Source organism: Alligator mississippiensis, chromosome 2 (assembly GCF_030867095.1).
Source record: "Alligator mississippiensis isolate rAllMis1 chromosome 2, rAllMis1, whole genome shotgun sequence".
In the NCBI taxonomy this organism is placed as follows: Eukaryota; Metazoa; Chordata; order Crocodylia; family Alligatoridae; genus Alligator; species Alligator mississippiensis.
Genome location: NC_081825.1, coordinates 20,609,265 through 20,631,002, shown reverse-complemented (window position 1 = coordinate 20,631,002; position 21,738 = coordinate 20,609,265). Strand labels below are relative to the sequence as shown.

The window sequence follows — 21,738 nt, the reverse complement described above, 5'->3', positions numbered from 1 at the left end:
GCCCTGCGTAGCAAAGAAAATTCTGCCACAGATGAAGCAAAGCAGTTTCCTGCAAGCATTCTTCATACAGATGCTTGCAAAACAGCTGAAGAACAGCTGGTGTGCTGCTTTTCAATGATAATCAGCCCCATGGCAGGCTCCCTCAGCCAATCAGAGGCAAGGGAAAACCCACCCTGAAAAACACCTGTGAATGGCTCTGGCAAGCCTGCAGGGACCCTGCTTTTCCCTCCACTGGAACTGAATTAAAGTGATCCCTATTCATGGAGGGAATTGTGCAGAGCCATGTCAGGCCTCTCCCCATTCTCTCCCCAACCCCATCCCAGTACTTCCCCATTTTCCTAATCATTTCAGTTGTAAACGTTGCTGTTTTATCTCTCCCCCCGCCATGATATTCCTCCTTCCATTTTTTCTTTTCTTGTTCCTCATACTATTATTCAGTCCCACTCAAATCTTCTTGAATAGCCCTGTTTTATGACTTCTCTATGTCTCCTTTTGTTTTTCTTTCTCCTGGGCTGAGCAGTTTGCCATGCAGTATGAAGGTGTTGCTTCTTGCCGTCAGTGTCAACCTCAGGCTGAGACTGCAGGGTACTTTCCATTAAGTTTAGTTCCCCAAAGATTTTAAGACCTTTTTTCTCTTTTACAATTGTAACAGGGAGACTCTGACCTGTTACGGAAATGTTCGGGAAAAGTACCCATTTTGTTGAGAACTTTCTGTCCAACCTGTGGAACTGGGTGACATATTGACTGTTTGCCCATCCAGGATGCTAAATACATGCTATGGACTTTGGTGAAGTGTCCATTACTTGCTGACAGTGATGAGGTGCTCAATCAGATTGAGATAACAAAAGGCTTAATTTCCAATTAAGTCTTTCTGGCCGATGGCAGACAACCGGAGACTGACAACAACCGGGTAGAAACATTGAATAAAGGACTGTCAGTGCAATCAGCTCTTCCCCAGAAGGGGAAGAGGAGCCGAGGCTTTAGACACCAGAGACAGCAAGCAGCCTGCATGGAGGCGCAGGCATTGAGCGAGAGATTCACCAAGAATTTCTTGATGGAGGAGTGAGTGTCGGGCATCCGGCCTGTTGGAAGACGAATTGTGGATTCAGCTGGACAATTGCAGCTCCATCTGGAGCTGTGACCAGGACTTTGTTGCTGTGAATTGATAAGCAGGGTGGGCTTGCAAACGCCCACCCAGTGAGTGTTCATTGCAGGATTGATAAGTGAACCGGGAACTTGTAGGGAGAGCCAGCTGAGGGATCTACAGATGGCAGCTAGCTGAGTTACACTTTTTGTAAGTAAGCATTGCTGATGCTCATTATTAAAACTAAGTGAGCACTTCTCTCATGTGGTGTCCCCCTTTAATTACTCCCATCAAAGCTGTGGCAGGTGAGATTGACACTGAAACAATGGAAGACGAAGCTATAACATCTTGTTGTGTGCCCTAAAAGAACACACTCACAATAAAGTGCTGCTGTTCCTGATGTGTAAAGATAAAATTGAAAAGAAAACCCCACCTGTATCTTATATTTGCTTCTCGGAGAGGTGCTGTAATTTCACTTCATTCCTTCCTTCTCCTTAACATTGCCTATGACAAGTCTTGAAACACTTGTATTTTATTATTTTTCCAGAGTAGTATCAGAAATTTCTCTGCCTACAAGGACAGTTGCTTTTTTTTTTTACCTGTAGAAAAGAGTGGAATACCTGCTGTAAATATTTTGCTAGATCTCCCTTCTCCACACCTTCTGGGAGTCCTCTTATTCTTATATTATTTCTTCTCTTGTGATTTTCTATAATCTTATTTTTCTCTGCAGGATCCTTTTCTTTCTTTTTTTTTTTTCAATCATCTTAATTTTGATTTGAAGATTTACTGCTGATTGTAGGTTTTCCTCCACCTTTATCTCCACGTCCCCCAGTTCCCACTTTTGTTTTATCAAACTTAAACTCCGCAGAGTATTTTAAAAGTCTGATTTCTGAGACTGACTCACCGAAGTCCTCTCTGGTCAAAGGGACTGTTTTGTCTTTCTACTTTCTCTGCTTAGCCTGTTCTGCTTCCTCCAGCAGCAGCCATCTGTGATTTTGCAGACCCTGAAAACTGTTCTGATACAAAGTTTCAGTATGTTTCTTCTGGGGCAATAGCTTTTCAAATTGATCCATTGCATGGGATGCACATTCTATAAACAGGGAAAATGCCTTTAGAGACCAAGGGGAGTCAGAGATTAGTGATGTTTGTGGATTGTACCATCCCTCCCATGGAGACTTGGCTTCACACAGCCATCTGTTCCAGTGAACCCAGCCTCCTTTTTTAATGCAGATACTACATTTGCTGTTCTGTCACAAGGTACTATTCCTCAACTGACAAATTCAGGACTCCCTCACTGTTTTACAGGTGTTAATGATACAAAAATCCCATACCCTAAAACAGTATAATCTTGATAATTTTGGGGTCTGGGTTTTGTATTTGTTTTTCTTCCAGACAAAGCAATTACAACTATTTTTATCTGAAAATGATGACTCCATGTTTCTTGCAATACCCCTGATAGTGATAACCTATAAAATCCTACTGAAGAGGCAGGATTGCACTGCAAGTATTCCAAAAGTATTCCCTTACAGATGCAAATGAAATATCAAAAGTAAAACCAAATTTGATACATGGTCCTTGTCAGGAGAGAAATAAACTCTGTAGTTAAGTGTAAGTCACTCATAAGGCAAAGGAGAAGCAAATATCTGATATTCTGGTTCTTGTTTCTATGAAGGGTGGGTTTTGTTTTAGATAAACTTGAGAAAAATATTTGTGTAGTCTCACACAGCAAAGGTTAAACACAAATGTTCTGGTTAAGAACATAACCACAAAAAGGCTGCTTGTCAGCCTGAGCTACTGTTATTAACTTTAACATCTTCTCACTTGCATGTTTTGGTTCAACTCGTGTCCCAATACTTCCTACTGTCTGCTGAGTCCTGAGCACATGCACTGTATCTGCACAAATTAACAGAGAAATAGAAGTCTAATACAGTCACTGTATTAAGGGCTAGCAAGTGTGGTGGGGCTGCCTGTGGCAAGTAGCTTCTATGAAATGCCATGCATGGTCCACTCCATGGAAAGGTGAGAGTGGGGTGCCACAAAGCCTTGGCTCCCACTGCCTTGTGGGTGACCCCATGGAGGGGTAAGCCTTGGGGAGCATGCTCCAACAAAAAAGCATTTGGCAGGGAAGACCATGTAGACCATGTGGGTCTAGAGGCCCAGGGAGGGGCCAGGGCATAGAGGGCAGGACCAGAGGGGTCCAGCAGCCTGGAGTTGTGAGGTCCAGCAGGATGCCTGAGACCTATGATGAGGCCCAGCAAGTAGGGTAGGACCAGAAGGGTCCAGTGGCCCAGTGTGGGACCAGGAATGGAGTGCAGGGCCAGATAGGTCTGAGTGACAAGGGACCAGAGAGAAGCTGACAATCTGGAGAGGGGATGGGAGAAAGACTGAGGGGCCTAGTAGTTCAAGTGGTTGAATGAGACCAAGGGGTATGAGAGCCCACAAAGGGGCTAGAGGAGAGATGGAGGGGCCTGGCAACTGGAGTGGAACTGAGAGGCTGAGGGGCTGGAAGGCCCAGTGAGGGGCTGTATCAGCAATTGGTAGAAGTCTGAATAGAACACAGGGCCAGATGGGTCTGAAGGACAAGGGACCAGAATGGAGCTGACAGTCTGGAGAGGGGCTGGGAGAAAGACTGAGGGGCCTAGATTCATAGATCGTAGAGTCAGAAGGGACCACAATGGATCTTTGTGTCCAACCCCCTGCTCCTGGCAGGAGAGAGGACCGAGGTCAGATGACCCCAGCCAGGTGTCTATCTAGCCTCCTCTTGAAGACCTCCAAGCTAGGTGATCGCACCACCTCTCTTGGAAGCCTATTCCAGATCTTGCCCATCCTTACTGTGAAACATTTCTTCCTAATATCTAACCTAAATCCACTTTCAACTAGTTTACACCCGTTATTCCTAGTCACACCCTGGGGCACCTTAGTAAACAGCACTTTGCCTATTCCCCGTTGACCTCCTCTAATAAATTTATAGGCGGCCACAAGATCTCCCCTCAGCCATCTCTTGTGAAGGCTGAAGAGATTCAGCTCTCTCAACCTCCCCCCATAGGGTCTATCACAAAGGCCACTAATCATGCAAGTGGCCCTCCTCTGGACCCTCTTGAGATTCCCCGCGTCCCTCTTGAGGTGTGGCGCCCAAAACTGGACACAGTACTCCAACTGCAGCCTGACCAGTGCTGCATAGAGGGGAAGCATCACCTCCTTTGTTCTATTAGTCATGCACCTACTAATGCAAGACAAGGTGAGATTGGCCTTGTTGATGGCCTCATTACACTGCCGGCTCATGTTCATCTTGGAGTCAATTACGACTCCAAGATCCCTCTCTGCTTCCGAGCTGCTGAGAAGGACACTCCCCAACCTATAGGTGTGCTGGGGGTTCCTCCTTCCCAGGTGGAGTACCTTACATTTATCTTTATTAAATTGCATCCTATTTCTCTCTGCCCATTGATCCAACCTGTCCAGGTCAGCCGGAATCTGCTCCCTGCCCTCTGGTGTACTAACTTTGCCCCATAGCTTGGTATCATCAGCGAACTTGGAGAGGGTGCTCTCCATGCTGTCGTCCAAATCGCTGATGAAGATATTGAACAGTATCGGTCCGAGGACCAAACCCTGCGGGACCCCACTGCCCACCTCTCTCCAGGCCGAGAAGGAACCATCCACCACCACTCTCTGGGTGCAGTCCCTAAGCCAGTTGGCCACCCACCTGACTGTGTAGGCATCCACTCCACAGTCTGCTAGCTTCCCAATGAGGATAGGGTGCCTAGTAGCCTAAGAAGTGGTTGGGAGAGACTGAGGGGTCTGAGGGCCTAGAGAAGGGCCAGAGGACAGACCGAGGGGTCTGGCAACCAGTGTGGCACTGAGAGGCTGAGGTGTCGGAAGGCCCAGTGAGGGGCTGTGTCAGCAGTTATTTGAACATGTATAAGGAGGCCATCTGTGAGGCATGGGACATGTTGTAGGGGAGTGTCATGGCAGGGTCCTCTCGGAGGGCCATGATCTCCTTAAGGTCCCTCGCTCCGTGTCAGGCCGGCCCAAGACACCCTCTAATTCTCGCCCGCCACGTCTTTGATGGTAAATATAATGTTGGGAGGCTGCCTTGTGTCTTCCCTGGGCACGGCTATGCGGGACCTCTGTCCCCGCGGTTCTTCCGGACCCCCTGGGGGTCTCCCGATATGGTGGGTGTTCCCCAGACACCCTAGCTTTATGGGCTATGCGTGGCTCCAACCTCCCCTGATACCACGCCCCAAGCCTCGCAGATGTAATAGACGTTGTTAGGTCTGTACGCCCGCTTCCCGGGCCTCCTCTATAGTGTAGCCCACTCTGGGCTCTCTCTCTCTCGTGCCCAGCCTACCGCTGGGCCTCCCCTGATGGTACGGTCCCGCTCAGGGACTCCCTAGCGGGCCCCGGCCCTTCCCTGGCCAACCGCACGGATACCCTCTCTGACCCCGGCTCACCGCGCTGCTACTCCCCGTCTTCTCAGGGCAACCGCAGCACCCTGCCTCGGTCTGAGGGGTGTTACCACACTAGCCTGCGGCCGGGCTCCTCAGTAATTGCCCCTCTCTCTAGGGCTCCTCAGTATGGCGCTCCCCCTCTTTGGGGCTCGCCGTGCCCACACGGGGCTTCTCAATAATACCATGTGGCGCTCCCCCTCTTTGGGGCTCGCCGTGCCCCCACGGGGCTTCTCAATAATGTACTATGGCGCTCCCCCTCTTCGAGGCTCGCCGTGCCCCCACAGGGCTTCTCGATAATGTACTATGGCGCTCCCCCTCTTTGGGGCTCGCCGTGCCCACCCTGAGCTTCTCAATAAAACAGCCCCTTTCCCTGGGGCCAGGGTCTACGTCCCCCGCACGCGATCCGGGGTCTACATTCCCTGTCTGCAACCTACCGGTTGCGCCCGCAACCTACTGGTCGCACTCCTCTCCGCCAGTTGCTCCAGCACTGGCGTGCGAGCTGAGCCTTCACCGGCGCTGTGAAATTAATGCGCCCTCTTGGCACTAGCCAGCGCCCTCACTGGCGCTAGGGCACCCCACACTCCCTGGGGCCCCTATGACTGAGGTTAACCGCTCCTCTCTGAGCTCCACTGAGCCCACAACACCACCCTGTAAATCTCAGGGCGCGCTGGGCTCGTTATGTCAGGCCAGGGCGCGCTCACTCGCTCCCTGGCAGTTTCTCCTTTCTAGGAGCAGGGGCACCGAGGTGCCCTGCGACAGTCTTCTATTGACATGAGACTTATGAAAAATCAATAATGCTTAAAACATACTTTCCTTGTCATAAGAAAATAGGATGGGAAGGGGCCTCCCAAGTCACTAGGTCTAGCACCCTGCACTCCCAGGCACATATTTGTCCTAAAGGTGTACAGGAACATTCACAGTGGCATATCCGGCACATTGCAGCCACAAAGCATCCTCCTAAAGAGACTCTTACAACATGCTGTAGCTAAAGAGCAGAAGGAACAAGTATGTCACCAATGCCTTGGTCATTGTCATAGGAAAGCTTAATCAACTATTTGGGTATTTTTATTTCCATAAAAGAGTGACTTTTCAACTTCTACTTCTTTCAAGTTTACAAGAAGCACAAAATTCTGAATCTATCTGGGAGCTGCCTACTGGAACAAGCTGTGTATCTGAGGTTATAATCTGTCAAATTTGCAGTTATTGTTTTATTTTGAGACACTTCTTGGATAGTTCACAGGAAATAAATGTCATCAGAAAGATTGTTTCACTTTCTAAATGCATTATGCTAGCCAATGGTCATCTGCAGAGCTTTAGATAGTGAGATAAAATGTACTATTGTGGCAAAATGTTTTATCTATGAGCAACAGAATATAAACTTGTTAAACCACAGAATGCTAGCAACATCCACTGTAAGAATATGACGTCAGCCAGCCTTCTGAGGCCCCATCTACACATTACATTTAAGGCATGATTAACTAGTTAATTATGCCCTAAGTGGTCACCCTAAAAGTTCAATCAATTAATGGTGTGATAAAAGGAGGAATAAGTTACAACATTATTCCATGGGCATAGGTTGTAGCCTTGTTGTAGCTGTGTTGGTTTAAGGATGTAGACAGACAAGGTTCTTTTGGTAAAACTGATATCTTCTATTAAACCAACTCATATAGTTGGAAAAATTCTTCTTTGACAGCTTTTTGGTACAAATACTCTTTGTCAGGCTGAGGAAGCATCAGCAGTTGGTCTGTGCTCTTCCTGGATGGATGGAAGAGCACAGACCAACTGCCAATGCTTCCTCAGCCTAATGATGGGTATTTGTACCGGAAGCTGGCAAAGAAGATTTTTTCTAACTTTTTGAGTTGGTCTAATAAAAGACATTAGATTTACCCCAAGTTATTCCATAAAATATGTGTAATAATTTTGTAGGTACTTCCAATCATGACATTAATTGAATGTGTGACCACAGCCCCAGTGGTTGTGAGCCCTGTCAGCTGATCGCAGCTCCCAGCTTCAGAGGCCCATGTGCACTGATGAGTTTAGGAGCTTCCAGCGGATGCTGGCTCCCAGCCCTCTGTGACTGAAAGCCCTGGCAGCTGATGGGGCTCCCAGCTGTGGAAGCACCTCAGCTGTGGTCTCCCAGCCATAGGGGTCAAGACTGTCAAGTACTGACAAAGTCAAGACTGTAGGATTTTTCAGGGCAGGAGCAATCCACTTTATTCTCATACAGTGCCTAGCATAATGGCTCCAAATCTTACTCCCAAGCGCTATTGTAACAAAAAAATAAAATAAATGAAGGCAGCACAAGTATTAGTTTAAAGAGATAGAGAAATTGGCAGTTCCTAAATTTCATTCCCATACTCAATTAATGTGCCTCCCTCAACTTGCTTTCCATCAATTACCATATCTGAGTGGGCATGTCTACACATGCATTAAAGTGCTTTATTTAATGCACATTAAACCTAGTACCTCTGGGCATTTGTGCACATACTTTTTCACGCTGAGACATGCCAGAGGTCCAATGCATGCATGTGTAAAAATGCCTTCCATTGCGAGGTACTAGGACAATTCACATTAGCCTGGTTTAATGCGCATTAACTAAAGTGAACACTTTTAAAGTGATGCTTAATACGCATTAGTCTATTTTAATATGCATTAAGTAAAAAGCACATTTTTTACATGACATTTTAACGAACATCAAAATAAGCTAATGCGCATTAAAGTGCACATATAGATGCACTCAGTAAGAATCTGAATGAAAACTATATATCTGGGGGTATTATCTGTGGGATTCCTACTGCCATAGAGTGCTAGGGTAGCTCAGCATAGTGGTTAAAGGCCCTAGCACAGAAGCGAGCAATTATTTGGGTCCACAGACCACATAGGGAGTATGGAGGATTTCTATCCCAGCCTCCTCCCAGTTCCTCTTTTACCAGTTTTTTTTTCTTTGGGCATTGTCTCCTCACCTGTCCATCAACCTGGCCTAGGTGCCTGGGGACAGATACCAGGGTGGGGGCTTAAGCTCTCTATTGTTTTAGCAATGACCTCATAGCTGGGGATGAACTTCTGGCCTTCATTAGATCAGGTAGATGATGTCAATAATTGGTTCCTAAAAACCATGTCTTAAGTTGAAACATTGTAACTCGGAACCAATTTTTCCATAGGAAACAATGGTATAAATGGGGGATTGGTTCCTGAACCAAGGCCCACTACCTTATTTTCACCAAAAATAACCTAGAATTTTGAACTCAATCAATTAATTATAGATGAGTAATATAGCTATATGAATGTATTCATATTGTAAATAGCAATCATATTGATTCGGAAGGACTTCTTTGAGGTGACTTTGCTGGACAGTGGCAGAAAGGGATCTAAGCACAGTGGCAGAGAGGGATCTTGGAGTCATTATTGATTCCAAAATGAATATGGGCTACCAATGTGAGGGCGCAGTCAGCAAGGCTAACCGCACTTTGTCGTGTATCCACAGATGCGTCATGACCAGGACCAAGGAGGTGATCCTCCCTCTCTATGCAACACTGGTCAGGCCATAGTTGGAGTACTGTGTCCAGTTCTGGGCACCGCACTTCAGGAGCCAGCATCGAGAGGGTCCAGAGGAGGGCCACTCACATGATCGGGGGCAGCAAGGCAGGCCCTATGAGGAGAGGCTAAGGGACTTGAATCTGTTCAGCCTTCACAAGAGAAGGCTGAGAGGGGATCTAGTGGCCATCTATAAACTTAACAGGGGGGACCAGAGGGGATTGGGTGAGACCCTGTTCCCCCAACACCTCCCGGAGTAATAAGGAACAACGGCCACAAGTTGATTGAGAGTAGGTTCAGGCTAGACATCAGGAGGCACTACTTCACAGTCAGGGCAGCCAGGATCTGGAACCAGCTTCCAAGGGAAGTGGTGCTAGCTCCTACCTTAGAGATCTTTAAAAGGAGGCTTGATAACTACCTAGCTGGGGTCATTTGAGCTTAACCTTAGCAGGGGTCATAAGAGCCCTGTATTCATTCCCGCCCAGGACAGGAGGTTGGACTGTTGACTAGGTGATCTGCTCAGGTCCCCTCCAACTCTACTTCTATGAATCTATGGACTTTTTAAAGGGATCATGGTTGGACTTTTTGAAGGTCTCTTGGCTGGAGTCTTCTCAGGAGTCTTGGCTGCAGGTTTTTCTGGAGTCTTCATAGATTTCATAGACATTAGGGCTGGAACGGACCTCGGATGATCATTGACTCCAGCCCCCCACCCGAAGGGCAGGAAGTCAGCTGGGGTCATAGAATCATAGGTCTTGTCTGCTTTCTTAAAGAAACTGTCCAAGGAAGTTTGGATAGATGGTCTCCAGGGAGATAGGCAACACAGCAAACTGGTGTGGCATTGCGTCGTGTCGGATCAAGTGCAAAGTCAAAACTGACGTCAGAAAGTTGAAACATTGTCCATTTATAAACAGTGTAAATGCAAAACGTTGCAACTTGAAATGTTGTAAGTCAAGGATTGCCTGTATATGCCAAGACTGCCCAGGACGAGTGGCAGCAGCCACGATGAAGACACAGAGAGCAGCTGAACATCTGCAGCTCTCCATCTCTTTTTCTTGAAACACATGGACACACTATGAACTGCCTGCCTCCAGAGGAAAGTTATATCAGTCTCTGAATGATACTTGTAAGTAAAGTACTTGGAAGCCAACTAGATAGATAGCCTGCAGTAACACAGATGCGTGATCAAAGGCTGCAGCACCACTGCTTACTCTAAGGTTATTCTGTAGTATTTCTCTATCCTGTGCCCATCCCCAACCATGGTGGACTTGTTGGGAGAGGCACGCCTTTGTGCCCCCTGGGTCCGGCTGACTAGGGGAGGCTACTAGCCTCCCCAAGCCTTTTGTGCTTCTGGCTAAAGGAAGTACCCCAAGCTTTTACAGTGGGTCAAGCACCCTCACGGGCTACAAGGCCTGTGTACCCGAGGGGGCACAGGGCCCTGAAACAGTCTAAACCCCAGGGTGGTGGCGGCGGTACCCCCAGGCTTGCAGGTGTGCTCTGGGAAGGGGGTTGGCCGGACATGAGGCACCCAGAGCTTGGTAGGTGGATCGGCACAGTAAGGTGGGCGGCTCAGTGCAGGAACACCCCCTACTGGCCCACCACAGGGAGTTTTGGGGAGCTGTCACAAGCCAGGTCAGAGCCTCCCTTTCCCATGCAACAGTGTACCAAACCTCCCATTGCGGGGATTGGGCAGTTGGTGGGTAGGGAGCTGGCATGGGAGCGGGTGAATAGCAACTTCAGCAGGGCCACCAACAGCACTGCATCTGGGCTGCCCTTCTACACCAAGCCAGGGCTAGAGTTGCTGCCTGGCTTCAGCAGCAGTAGCCCAGGCACAGAGGCAGTGGTGACTGGTCAGAAACTGATGCTGGATACTGGGAAAAAGCAGGACCTGGCGGTGGGAATGACTGACTCCCCCCGGCTGTTACCAGGGCCTTCTCGCCGTGGCTACCCAGAGCTTGTGCCAGGGCTCTTCTCCCCACCACTGCCACCAGCACCACCTCTGGGCTCCCTTGCCTGGCAGGGAGGAGCCACAGGGCAGCTCTAGCATGGGCTCTGGGAGGCCTCAGTGAGAAGACCCTGGCAGCAGTGAGGGGGAGGCGGCTGTGCCTGCTGCCAGATCCTGCTTTTTCCTGGTGCCCAGCAGCAGCTTCCGTCTGGCCCTGGGCTGAGTTCACAGCCCTGGCCCAGGCCCACCTCATGCAGGCGGGGTTGAAGTCTCTGCAGTGCCTCCTCTAAACCCAGCCAGTATGAGCTGCAGCAGCAGCTGGGTGTGGGAAAAAAGTGAGACCTGACAGCAGGTGCAGCTGCCTCCCCTTCCCCACTGCCAGGCCCTTCTTGCTGCTGCTGCCCAAAGCCTGTGCCAGGGCTCTCCTCTCCCCACTCCCTACCCCGCTGCTGCTGCTCCACTAGGTGTGAGGGCCCAGGACAGCCTGGAGGCAGCAATGGTGGTAGCAGTGGGGAGGAGCCATAGGGCAGACCCTGTGTGGTCTCCAAGCAGCAGCAGTGAGAAGGGCCCAGCAGTAATGAGGGAGAGGTGCCCACACCCACTGCCAGGTCCCATTTTTATCTGACACTCAGCAGCAGCTTCTGCCTGCCTGCCTGCTGCTGCCACTGCTCATCATAGCCTAGGCAGATGAGTCTGGGATGGGTACTTTAGGGGCTGTGACCCCTGCGCCGTAGGCCGGACTGCGCCTGGGCCAGGCAGGACTATGGGATCTGGCATCAACTAGACAAAGTCCCTCCATGGGGTAGATCCAGCCCGTGGGCTGTATTTTGCACACACCTGCCCTAGTGTGTGGTTAGAATCCAAGCAGAGCTCTGGAGCTGAAGGTCAGTAGCCATAGTGCCTGATCAGGGCAAGTAAGTGGGAGCTGGGGAAGAACAAGGCCAAGAAGCACATCTAGGATAGCAAGCTGAGACCAGGAACTGAAGATATGTAAATAGGGTCTAAAGCCAGAGACTGGAAACCAGGAAACAAGTTGAGTCAGAGTACTGAACCCAAGAAGCAAGCAAGGTCAGCATCTGAAGTCATGAAGTGGGGTCAGACACATGACAGTCAAAGTAGGGTCAGGAGTCAAGTTCTAGGAACAAGGAGACAGCTCCTGACCTAATTATATCTGTGTTTTGTTCAGATGGGAAGTTCAGTATGTTCTGCAAGAAAAATTAAGTGTCAGGGCAGTCTGTTAAATGAAGACTTGGAGCCAATCACATGGTCAAGCAAACGCTTTCTTGGAATTCTAATGGGACAGCTAGCTTAACCTGGGGCAGAGGGACTTAACTTTTGCACCCTAAGGCCCTTTCTGTAATATGGTCAGATTTAGGGTAAAATTACATTACAAGAATGCTATCATATTGCCAGTCATTTGCCTTCTATTACATTATGTTATATATAGCACCCAATCATTAACTGTATATAAACATCCCTTCATCATAGAGCGAGCACTTCCTAACTGAAGCTTGATATAATGCTATTTGTATTGAAACAGGTCATGCAAATCTTTTACTCCCTTGTAAGAGCTTTCCTGTCACATCCCATTTTATTTATTTCTAATCAAAATACCTGTTAATAAATATTGCACCATTTGCTAAATTATTAACATGAGTGTGTTACTATCTTTACCCCATGTCTCAGTGGAGGCTGATATGTCAGCTCCTATGAGCAACTATCCCTTTTCACTTATCTGAACCCTTATTTTACAAATTCTCACAAAGACAGCAAAGGCAGAGGTAGGCAGATATTAAAATGCTTGTCTAATAGGAGTTGTTTCCAAATTCAAAGTTACTGTAAAACTAGACTCCACTATATTTAGAAATATCATGTGCTATTATCTATAGCAGTGGTTCTCAATCTGTGGTACAGGTACCATCAGTGGTGTGCAGAAAACCTGTCAGTGGTACAAATTAACAGATTATTATAATTACTTCATACGACAAAAGTTATATTATACTTAAGGTTGAACTGAAAAACTTGCTGGTGGTACTTAAGGCTGCATCTTTTTAAATTGGTGCGCGATCTGTCAGAGTTTGGGAACCGCTGATCAAAAAAGCTGTCAGAAAACATTGCTAACCCCTATTCTAAATTATATAGTTAACTGAATTTCTTCCAGCACTTTTATGGGTCTCTGTTTGATAATTACAGATTAATCATTAGTGAATTGTTTTGTTTCAAGTTAAGAAGATTGGTCTGGATAAGAAACACTTCTGACCTCAAGTTTAGAAAAAATAACTTTTATTAATTCACAAGCAAACCTCTAAATAAAATTGATGAAATGAGCTTAATGAAATCATCTTCCTGTTGTTGGACAAATGTGGCAGCTGCTGAGTACTTTACACAAAACCAATGTGCCATAGGATCCTCAAGAGCACTCCAATTAAATGGGTTAAACCTTGTTGAAATTGGAGGTTCAGCTACCACTTAAGAGAGTTCTACGTGATAGCTATAGATGTTTCTACCCAAAGGATTCAAGTCTGTTCAGAAATGTAAGTGACCTGGATAGGCGTATAAAGTGTTGTTTTGGGGGCAGGGATATCCATGGAGCAGAGAGCTCAGGTGGAGGACAGACTGAGCTCAGGAACAGGTAGAGAAGGAAGCTTCAGCACTAAACCAACACTGATGTGTGACCCTGGAAGAAGCAAGAAGTGAGCTTTTGGACAAGGGCGCAAGGTGAACAGCTCTCAGTCTGCAAGCTGGGAAAGTGTCTTTTCTTGTATAATTTCTTCTGTGTTCAAGAAAACAGGATTCTCTACACTGTTGCAAACAGAACTGTTTCAAAGATACCCGGATCCAGCACCAATTTCTTTTTTTATCCAAAATGATCCCAAAGCTTGGCTAGCACTTCAGGTCAAAGGTGTAACTCTACTGACAGAGTTGGGGCCCAGTTTCCAAGGAGAAAAATTGTGAGCTAGTATTCCAGCTGAAACAAGATGGCATGTTTATATAAATTAAAAATGTCCATAAGGAAGTGAAGGTAAGACTTTAAACAGTCAGAGACCTTACAAAAGGAGTTAAAGCGAGATCCAAAACCAGAACTGAAGGCTTCATAAAAGGAATTAAAGCAGCACTAGGGGGTGTTCCCAAAAAAGTCTAAGGGTGCATCCAGACGAGCATGCACATGCATCTTGCAGCATCTCCTCTTCAGGGCATAGAAGTGGGAGCTGTGGTCCATCTCCCAAAGGAGCTGGATGTGCGAGCGGACAAATGAACTGTGGGTGCGGAGGTCGTCCAGAGCACGAAGCTCTTCCCGCCTTTCCCGACACTCCGCAGAGGGACGGGTTGGTTGGGTCAGCGGCTAGGTGCCTCTCCAGCTCTAGCACTTCCTGTTCGAGCTGCTCCTGGACCACCTCCCTCTGCTGAGTGTGCCCCCAAGTGTAGCCATGGCAAAAAAGCTGGATGTGCACCTTCCCCACATCCCACAATCTCCGAACTGAGGGGAAAGCTGCCACCACGCAATCCAGAACTCCCGGAAAGCCTCCCTGAAGCCTACTAGTAGGCCAACCCTGGATGCTCAGGCTCTAGTGTGGCCTGGGCCCAGACAAGGTGGTGATCGCTGAAAGGGGTCAGCCAGATGCCAGAGGAGTGGGCCCGAGCAAAGTGATATAAACTCGGTCTAACAGGGAGTGGTATGCCTGCTCCTCCCCCACTCTCACATAAGTGAAGGCAGGGGGCTCAGTGGGGTGACAGGCATGCCAGACGTCCACCAAGATCTCCTCGAGGATGCCCACGGCAGCCTGGTTCCACACCTTGCCTGACCGGTCTTGCGCATCTAGGGTGACGTTAAAGTCCCTGCCAAGGACCAGGCACTCACAAGGGTTGAGGGTGCCGATATATGTGGCCGCGTGGTGGAAGAAATCCACCAACACCGGGTCCTTCGCAGGGGTGTACATGTTCAGAAGGTTCAGGACCAGCCCCCACACCTGGACCTGGAGATGCAGCAGGCGGCTCGGCACCACCTCAATGTCCTTGAAAACCTCCAGCTGCAGGCCCAGGGAGAACAGGGTGGCCGCACCAGATGAGGTGGTTGAGAGGTGACTAAAAAAGACCCTGCCTCTCCACTCCAGCTGCCAATTTGGTTCACCGGCTGGAGTTGTCAGGGTCTCCTGCAAGAGTACCATGGGGTACCACCCCCCCGCCCAGAGGAAGGAGAGCACCTGGCTCCCCCCAGACCCTTCCTGCAGCCATGGACGTTGAGGGTCGCAATCTTAAATGACCTCATGGCTGGGGGGTTGGAATAGATGGTTCAGCAGGGGCCTCGCATATCTTAATGCCCGGTGAGCAGTCCGCCACTTGGCGTAGTGCCCTCCCATGCGCATAGAGGGCATCTATGAAACCGTGGGCCTGCCTATAGATCCGGGCATTGCAGCTTTTGGGCCCCTTGCCTCCCCCTGCCAGCACCCTCGCAGTGGCAAGGATGCTGTCAAAATCTCCCCAGCAGTCCAAGGCTAGCTGTACCTTGCTGGTGGACCGACAGGTGTAGTCACGGTCAACAAATGCAAGTAGCTCATCCCTGGGGACCACTGGGACTGAGAGGTCTGTAGGCTCCATGGAGCCTCCTGGTTCTCAGGTGTCCTCCTCTTGGTCCTGGAGCTCAGAGGGCTCTTCTGGCACCATCAGAACCCCCCAGTCCACTAAGACCCTGGACTCTGGTTGGGATTGGGAGAGCTCTGCAGCCCCCTGGGACAGGGGTCCAGCAAGAGAAGGTGAGGGTTGGGGGAATAAGGCAGCCACGATGGGGGTATGACTAGGGGCAGAAGGGCCCTGCTCCCTCTCTCCCCCCAGTTGCTGGTGCCCTCCCTGGGACTCCATTAGATTTGGTTGGGGGGCGGGGTCCCTTGTGCTCACAGGTGCCCTGCTCATAATTGTAGCTGTGGGTGGTGCCAGGGGGGCCTGAGAGGGGTGGGGCACCAATGGTAGGGGCACCCCTTTTTCCAGTGGGACCTGCAGATGCCCTCTCCGCTTGGCCCATGGGGCACTCATGATGCGAGTGCCCTGGGACACGGCACTGGAAGCACCACAGGTCCTCCAGTGTATAGAAAATCTTAACCAGGGTCCCTGTTAAGGAATTACCAGGCACTGCTCAGCCTCCAGCCACGCTCCCGCCGCCAGTTGAATCATGATCTGGTGATGGCCTCCACCATGTGCGCTCTTTCCAGGGTCTCAGCACCCCAGTGAGATGGCCATCACCGGGGAGATAACTCTCCCCAGCATTAGGCCCTGCTCCTCCAGCTCCAAATGGGGATTTAGGGAGGGATGGAGCTGAGGACCACCCTGGTCCCCAGGTCTTCTAGAGGCTCGAGGAGAACATACTTACTCTCTACCACGAGCCCCCTCTCCACCGCCTTTTGTACAGCGGCCTCTGAGGCAAGGAAAAAGACCCCTTGCCATGAAAATGGGAGGTCACCATGATTTTGGGGGCCCCCTCCACTACTCAAGCCAGGGCCTTCACCCAGGTCTCAAAGTGCAGGTTCTCCCACTTGGGCAGTTGGCACTTCACCCCATGCCTGCAGGTGAGTGCCAGAAAGGGGGCCCCGCTTCCCAAGCTGGAAGGGCTGGCAGTAGAGGGTCCAGGGCCCCTAGCTTTGCATCTCCCTACAGCTGCCTGTGTATATCTGTGGTTTTCCCCCGGGGGGGGCCATGTTGGTGGGGTCTGAACTAGGGCCAGGGACAGGCTGAGTGGGTGTGCTGGCTAGTATAGCGCACCTGGTCCCCTCAGGCACTGGTGGTCTAGGCTTCAAGGCAGGGCCCTTGTCCTTCCCACCCCCAGCTGTCAAGGAGGCTGAAGAGAAGCCCTTCCCACTGCCCTTGCCCTTAGTCCCCAGTGATGGAAAAGGGGGCTTGGGAACTCCTCTGGGGGAGGCCTGGCCAGGGGTGACCCCCTGGCCCTGTTGGCTCCATACCGGAGTCCCACCTGCCCCTGCAGCGGAGGTTGCAGGCTTTTCCACCCCCAGAAGAGGTTTGTTGGACTCTGCCTTTGGGGTGGAAACCTTGGGGGCTGCGGGAAGCTCTGTGGGGGCATCTAACTCCCCCCTGAAGGTTCCTGCCCTGCCATTGTTTCACATGAGAGCAGGAAAGACAATAAAGAAAAACAAAATATCCCATGGGGCTGGTGAATCTAGTAGGTGCAGGCTGGGGTTGTGGGACAGAAGGGGTTTAGAGAGGAAGGGAGGAAAGGGGTTGAAGCTCACTGAGCCACAGCCCCACAGGAAAAAAATGGGAGGCCTATGCTTTGAGAATGGAGGCGGAGGGGGGGAGGGGGGAGGGGAACAAAAACAAAAACAACCACACACACAAGGGCTGGGGAAACTTGAGCTAGCTTACTCAGCCACACAACAAACACCAGGTCAGAGGGAGTGGACCACAGGACTTACCACACAAGGGCAAAAAAGCATACAGGGAAGGCTGCTAAGGCAGGTGTAAAAGATGGCTGGAGCAGTGAAGGGGCTTTGTTTGTAGAAGATCTGTCCAGAAACCCCTCAGGCCTCCAGCCAGTCACTTAAAAGCAGAGCAGTCAGCAAGAAGACAAATCAGGATCAGATGCAGTGAGGTAGCTGTGTGGGAGGGTAGGAGCAGCCAGTCAATTAGGAAGTGATCCAGTGCAGGTATGGTGTCAGGTGGTGCAGCAGGGAATCTCCCTCTCTCCTGAGAGGGGGCAGCAGCAGAAACAACAGCAAGAGCACAGGTGCTGGCCCCAGGCTGCAGATCTGGGAGGAGCCAGGCAGGCCCAAAGTGGCACAATTTGTCCCACACCAAAGTTCATGTCTGACAACCTGCGCTGAGACAAAAAACCCTGGCTCAAATTTGCACCACTTCTATTTGAGCTGCTGCAAATGCACGTGCTTGCATGTGTATATGTACCCTATGAGATAGGAGCTTAAATCTCTGTTAGAACATAAACTAAAAAGTATCCAGACAGACAGGGAAGCCCATCTGCAAAATTTCTTTCTGGTACAATGGAACAGATTATGAGCAACCTGAGTGCTACAGATGATAAGTTTTGGATGCCTGGAAGTATGTACTGACTTTAGTGACATAAGTACATTTTTACTGCTTTTTAATCCCATTGGCCCAGCAGAGACAACAATTAAGGAATCACAAGCTGTTGCTTATTCTTTTACCTCATAGCCTCCACAGGATTGCTTTTTAAATTCTATCAATTATACCTCTGTAAATCAATTCTGGAAAATAGGGTTGCACAGGTATCACTGAGGGCATAATTTGGTAATTTTATTACAGGGGATGGTATGCAGGAAAGAAAAAAAACATTGAGCCTGGCTTTCTGAATTCAGGTTGCATGTGCATGACTTGCAGTCAGAAAAACATGATTTCTTGCAAACAGAGCACAGCTGATGCATAATCACAGAGACAGATGGAACCCTGAGCTGCTATTTTTACAGGCTATTCAAAGAATCACAATTAAAAAATCTTGGCATGTGTTTTGATATCACTTACGATAGTGTAATGTAAGTATAACTACCGACTTCAGTACAATTATTCTCAATTTACATTAGTAAATTGGAATCAGTTCACTATCAGCAGTGCACTTTAAAAAATATTCCTGTACTGTATTACAAATTTATTAAAAACCATTAAAAACAAATTTAATAAATGCTAAACTAATTTATGTTAAACTATGTTACACAGAACTGTGCTACTTTCTTTCCCCATTTCCCAGTTAAAGTAGACTTACTCTCGTTTTTGTTTCTAGTGAGCTTCTAGTTAGTCATTTTCTGTTTATTGTGAACTGTGACACTACTATTCATGGGCTATGACAAGGTTTCGGTGGCAACATTCCTGGGGAATGTTTATTTATTTAAAAATAACTTTTGATTGGAATTTTTTGAAATGTCATGGTAACATTTTATCCATCATTATCTGAAGAGTAAATATTGGTTTCTACAAAACCTATATTTGAGGATGTTTGCGGATAAATTTTAGTCAGCTTTTCTCATCAGGAGGGGGACCACAGTCCATGTCCATGTCAGATTTTCAGGTGAAGCTGGTAACATGTAATAAAATAAAATAAAATAAAATAAGGGTGTCTCATCATATAGAGGGGTTGCAGTGAGTGCCTTGAGTTCACACACTTACTGCTACTGAGAAGCATGCAACGGACTATATCAGCATCTCATTGCATAAAACTGAAAAGCACAAACATGCAATGCAGTAGACCATGAAAAACCTCAGAAAAAGTATCTGGTAACTGATATGCCCAAGGCAATCCAGGAAAAGCCAGGTACAGTAACAGAAATGAATGTTAAGTGCTGACTCATTCTCTAGCTTCAGCTTCTTATTACTGAATTCCTAGGCTGTTAAGTCTGAATCCTAGTTTTAACAAATGGTGATAGTCATCCCAGGACCATTCCAAGAACTTACGGAATCAAACTCTTACTCAGGACAAATTCCCCTTGAACTTAATAGTATTTTCCTTGGGTGAAAGCTGGCAGGTCTCACCAACACTATTGTAACCTAATAATCAAATACAATATTTAATATGTTTATATTTTATTTCAAATAAAAAACTATTTCAAATTCCAATCAAATCAAACTTCCTGTTTGATTCTTAATCGGTTTCAATATTTAACATATTAAAATAATCTGCTGTTTAAATAAAGTGTAGAATATTTGTATATTATTTGGGTTAGCGGGATTCAAGGCCTACTCTAAAATAATAATACGGTAAATTCTAGGCTTGTGTTTTCTTTCACGCTGCCTCTCAATTTGTAAAAACTACAAAGTACCTTATCGTTCCTACAATGTTACCTTAAAATAACTTCGGTTGAAAAAAAAAAAAACTGTTTTCCTTCCAAAGATAAGGACTTAAATGTTACAGAAGACCGAAAATAAATGCTTCTCTAATAAGGGTCAAGAATTGTAATTTCCATAACCTTTCATTCTAATAATATTTCAGTGACCATGATTAGCACTATAAAGATATTCATGATGGTACTAAATAATTTATTGGGATAAACATTAAATGCATTGTAAATCTGCATCTTGAGCAAATGTCTTATACTTACTCGTTCCAGGGGTCTTCTTTCCCGTAAGTGTTGTTAATACATATGTACCTGTTTGTACCAGTACAGTATTTTGAATGTGTTTAGCAACACTATTCTGATGAAGCTTGAGATTCTTGCTGGCAATCTTTGAGACAAAAGAATGACGTAATTCCTCCACTTTGTCTCATTGCTAACCCAAATCCTAAAGTTTCTTTCTGAAGCACCAAATGCTGGCATCTTTACTCCAGTTTGCACTGGTGCAACCTCCCTTGTTTGGAGCCATTGCTTCACTGCCAGGGGTTAAGCTTCATAGTGCTTTTCAAAGGACTAGATAGGCTGCTGTTTCATCCAGAATACACTGCCTGCTGTCCATTTGCTCACACAAACGTCTCCTAGGTGTTTTCAACATTTTTAGCCTCAAAGCTCGAGAACTAGTGGTTGAGAGGTTGCGAACTAGTGGCTCTTAACCTTTTTAGCCTCGGGGCACCCCTCAGGAGATTTGAGGTGCCCCTCGATAGATTTGAGGCCCCCCTTGGAAAATGCCAGCTCTCAGCTTTCGCTCGTTCTTTGAGTGCAGACAACTACTAGAGCAATTCTTCCTTTGCAAAGACCTCAGGAGAGATCCCAGGTCAACATGCTTTTGATGCTGCAGATTCCTCGTCCGTCACATGAATTGTGCCATTACACCGAGCACCACTAGTGCTGCGTGGCAACCTGCGGCACCCTTGAAAGGATCTCAGGGCCTCCCGTAGGCATTTCCTTTGCAGCAGCCAAACTAGGTGTGCACTGGGTGAGTGGATCTCAACCTTTCTAGACTGGAGGCAACCCTGGGAAGGCTGGGGGCACCTTGGGAAGTGCCAGCTCTTAGCATTCACTATTCTTTTTGTTTACAGAAAGGTAATAGAGGAGTTTCTCAAAGACTGGAGGAAGACCGCAGCAACCAGTTCCTATTTGAAGACTCTGGGGTTATCCCTTCTGCGCGCCTCACAGCGTGGCCTTGAGGGCCCCAGGTCCCACGCAGGCTATCAGCTTATGTCCTGGGAGGCGTTTGTGTTGTAGACGGGCCCATATGGAAGATGCAATGACCCTAGAACATAGCTCAGTGTTAAAAAACTTTATTTCTTCAACTTATTAAAAACTCCTTCCTTCTTCTACTTATGCCTCTAAGGGGCTCCAAAAGACTCAGGGCCCCAAAAAACCTAAGGCCACCTTGGGAGGCGTTCAGGGCAGCCTGGGGCACTGAGCACCAGGGGCTACGAGTGGCCTCCCCTGCCTGTGTCCCGCGGGGTCCGTGCGGGGGGGCCCGCCCATCCTGCCACCAACGGTCGTCGCGCGACACCCCACAAGGCGGGCGACAGTTGACACGCCGCCGTTGAGGTGGGGGAGAGGTGACCACGCGCGCTGCGCCTGCGCACACGCGGCTCCCCAACCGTCGCGAGCACTTCTGAGACGTCACAGTTGAACAGGAGCGGGAGACGGAGAAGGGGGGGGGGGTCCTCGCGCACTACGCCTGCGCACACCCCCTTCCATCCTTCGTGAGCTGCTCCTACAGGCGGGCGACGGTTGAGGCGTCACAGTTGGGGGGGGGGCAGGGAGTCCTCGCGCACTGCGCCTGCGCACGCCCTCCGGAAGGGGCGGGGGAGTCCCGCGAGGAAATTCCCGCGAAGACGGCGGGTCCCGCGAGGG

General features: G+C 48.5%; 1 long non-coding RNA gene across 1 annotated transcript in view; it reads right to left on the bottom strand.

Moving 5' to 3' along the window:
• LOC109281029 (uncharacterized) overlaps window positions 1-21,616 on the bottom strand; it is a 59,816-nt gene extending 38,200 nt beyond the window's left edge. Inside the window, exon 1 of the long non-coding RNA XR_002087537.2 lies at window positions 20,074-21,616. This is a non-coding gene — a long non-coding RNA (uncharacterized LOC109281029). The remainder of the gene's footprint in view (window positions 1-20,073) is intronic.
• Between the last annotated feature and the right edge of the window lie 122 nt (window positions 21,617-21,738).